This window comes from Taeniopygia guttata, chromosome 20 (assembly GCF_048771995.1).
Source record: "Taeniopygia guttata chromosome 20, bTaeGut7.mat, whole genome shotgun sequence".
In the NCBI taxonomy this organism is placed as follows: domain Eukaryota; kingdom Metazoa; phylum Chordata; class Aves; order Passeriformes; family Estrildidae; genus Taeniopygia; species Taeniopygia guttata.
In genome coordinates, this window is record NC_133045.1 from 7,828,329 (window position 1) to 7,831,935 (window position 3,607).

A 3,607-nucleotide genomic window follows, 5' to 3' on the forward strand; every position below is an offset into this window, starting at 1 on the left:
TCAGTACCTCAGTGAGCTGGTGTGCATTCCCTACTGTGTAACCAAGGAGTGGCAGCTTAGGCACCTGTACAAGGTGAGGAACTGACTCCTGGCTAACAAACAGGTTAACTGTGAGATCCCAGGTTGTGATGGAGATGAGGAAGGGCTGCCAGAGCCTTGGAGTGGTGGAGGCATCCTGTGGGTGATGGGTGGGTAGTTGTGCTGCCAGAGTTTTGACCCAGGGCAGGCTGCTATGAGCTTTGGTTTTTTAGGCCAAGTTTTGATACATTCCCTGGTCGGTTCCAAACTTTATGTATATTTATCTCTAGGATTAATTAGAAAAAATACAAGCTGTCCCTAATGCTCTGAAAAAAAATTGACCTGGTAAAACACTTGGATGAAATTTCACAGCAGACTTGGCGCCAGTCTGTTGGAGTGAGGCCGAATCACACATTTTTCAGTGATGTCACTGGCTTTAGGGATGTGCCACAGCCATCCTTTGCCTCTTTCTCACCTGTTGGAAGGCAACAGGTAGAAAAAATGTTCTTTATTTTTATTTTCAGTAATGGCTTCGTGTGATGACATTTAGGAAGAAGTTAAATAAAGGCCAAGGGCCTCACAGGCGTTCATGTGTGCTGGAGCAGATGGAATCATGGCCATGCTGGTTAAGTATGAGTTTTGAGGCAAAACCCAGGAAACCCCAGGACCAGCCAGCATTGGAGGGGGATGTTTAAGGAAAACAAACACTTTGGTGTCCCCTGGGTGCAGAGCAGCCTGAGGGACGGATGTTCTACAGCCCATCAAGGCTGGATTCTGGACAGGGCTTGCAAATCCACGTCCCAGTGTTTTCCCTTGGCACAAGGTTGTGATGCTTTGCAGCTTGGCTGGGGCATGGTGGCCAAGCATTGCACTGCTGCTGAAGGAGCAAATCTGTGTGACAACTAATAGTAGTAAATCATTCACAGATTTAGGGTCTTGCCACTCCTTTCTGGGAAGAGGCAAATCTTGTTTTGTCTTTCTGGGAAAAGACAAGGCTTGTTTTGTTCTGGGAGGGGACGAGGAGCTGGCAGCACATGCCTCTGCTGCCCATGCCCAGCTGACCAGTCCTTACTGGTTTGTGTGTCAGCACAGCCCACCATGAGGGGCAGGACAGGGACCATGAGGGGCATGGCCAGGGCTGCTCCCCTGGGAAGCTGCATCAGGGATCAGGCAGGCACAGAGAGGCTGTTGGAGTTGTCCGTAGGATGGCCGTGCTGGAAAAGGCATTTCTGCAATAGTGTCTCCTGCACCTTTCATGGCTGTGGAAGAGGGGATGGCTTCCCGTGAGGGACCTCCTGCATTGGGGTTTATTGTCTCTTGCTGTTTGATGGTGCCTCAGTTGTCTCATTGCACCAAGGAGAGTAAAAATGTGTTCTATGTTTGTGGAGGAGGAGGGAGACCTTTGGAGAGGGAGTACCATTTGGAAATCCCACAGATTTGTTCTTGTGAAAGCTCTGATTTATGGGAGTTTGTTCTAGTTTTGATCCATCAATGAAGGTAAGTTAAAGGTCATCAAGTCTAAAATGAGTTTACAATCAATTCTTGGCAAGTCAGCATCTCCAGCAAGCTGAGATATATCCAGAACCTCTCCTCCCCAAGAATGCTCCTGCCTGGCTTTGGCACTTGGACTAGCATGGAATTACAAACCCTCCCATGTGATGGATACTGGAAATACTTGATTTATAATTTATTTCTTGCACGGTGAGAGTGCCAAAGAGTGTGATGGATGCAGCCCAGAACTGTGCCAGTGATCCAGGATGGGCACAGGGAGACGGATGCAGTGTGGGTATCATGTCAGTGATCCAAGACTGGGCACAGGGAGACAGATGCCGTGTGGTACCACGTCAGTGGCCAGGACTGGGCGCAGGGAAGTCAACCTCAGCGCTGTGGATAATGGAGGAAAACCCAGCCCTGAGAGCCAACCCCTGCTGCTAAACCATAACTGCAGCATTTGGAGTCTGTTCCCTTCTCATCGGAGCAGCCTTGCTCTGCCGAGCTCAGATGGATGGGAGTGACCTTCAGGAATAGCTGTTCTAATGTTTATTTTATCAGGACCCAGCTCCGAAGCAGTGGAGCTGCTGGTTATTTTTAACCCAGGCGCTGAGCAGCTGGAGGCCTGGCTCAGCAGAGCCCAGTAACAAATGCTCTAAAGAGGGGCTGTGCATCATTGCTGGGCTGAGGAATGTTCCTGACAGGGAAGGCAGCGCTGCTTCGTGCCGTTAACTCCTTCAGGATTCTTTGGGGCTCCATGTGCTCTGGGCACCAGTGTCTGGGGGGTTGGTGCTGCCAGAGTTGGGGGCTGGCGTGGCCCCTGCCCTGAATGCAGGTGAGAACCCCCATCCCTCTCCCTCCTGGAGCTCTTGCCCTGGCCTATGTCACAGGTTGGGCACTCCCTGTCCCTTGGGAGAGCTGCTTTGCAGCTCCTTATCCCTCCCTGTGCCAGGCCCCACCTCTGCCCCACTCTACCCCACAGGGGTCCCAGCTTCCAGCTGCCTTTTTGGGTTGTGTTGGAGCAAAGCAGGACAGGGAAGCGTGGTGGTTAAAGTTCCAAAGGGTAAGGGGAGATGGATTGTGTGGTTCTCCTGGGGGTGTTTCTTGAAAGGCTTTATCAGCTGCTGCACGTGGGGCCTGGGCTGTGCTGTGCCCACTCGAGTTCCATGCTGGGAGCAGGAGCCGGGGCTGGAGCTGAGATGGGTCCTGGGCCTCCCGTGGGGAAGCAGAGCCAGGCTTTGGGGAGTTCTGGCCATGAACCCCAGCCTGGCGTGGGGAAGCAGCAGCTGTGTGTGCAGCACTGCACATGGGGATTTTATCTCATCCTAAAGATAAACAGAAAGGAAAGCTGGAGAACGGGCAGTCCTTGATGGGAAACGCTCCCAGCTGCCCATCCAGCCTGAGTCACAGCTGGGATGGGAGACCCCACAGTGTCAGGGTGACTGACAGCCAGTGTGGGGGAGATTCTCCTGTCCCACAGACTGTCCCTTCTGCGGGGCTGTGGTGACTGGGACCCTCAGTCAGACACCATCAGCTCTGTAATGGTATCCATGGTATTTGTTTATAGGGGCAGGGAGGCTCCCACCCTGTTTGTGGGGACCACATGGGTGGGCCATTCTGGCGTGGAAAGTGTTTATTTTCAGCAGAGCCTTGACCCCAGATCCAGGTGTGAGACAAATCCCCACTCTCCTCTCACCCCCCTGTGCAGGATCCAGTTGCCCTTCGCCTCCCCAGCCTGGGTGGACAGCCCTGCCCAGAGCCTGGCACCGTGGGCAAGACCTGTTAGTTTGATCACTTGTAGTGTTCTCTCTCCAGTTCTCTGAGCACAGCATGGAACCATTCCTGAGAGGGGAGAAATTACCTGGGAAGGTGTCTTGGGGGCTGAGTGTAGAGCACCCTGAGAACACCAGGCCAGGCTGATTTGGGGCAGAGGGGGTGGCCAATTTGAGGCTGTTGTGGCTGCAGTGCCAGTCATGGCAATGACCCCCCACCTCAGTGTTGGGCTGGGGGAACTCATCCCCCACCCACATGGATGCTGGGCAAGGAGTTGCCAGGTCCTGCTGTGGGGAGGGGAAGGGCAAGAAGAGCCAGGTCTGGC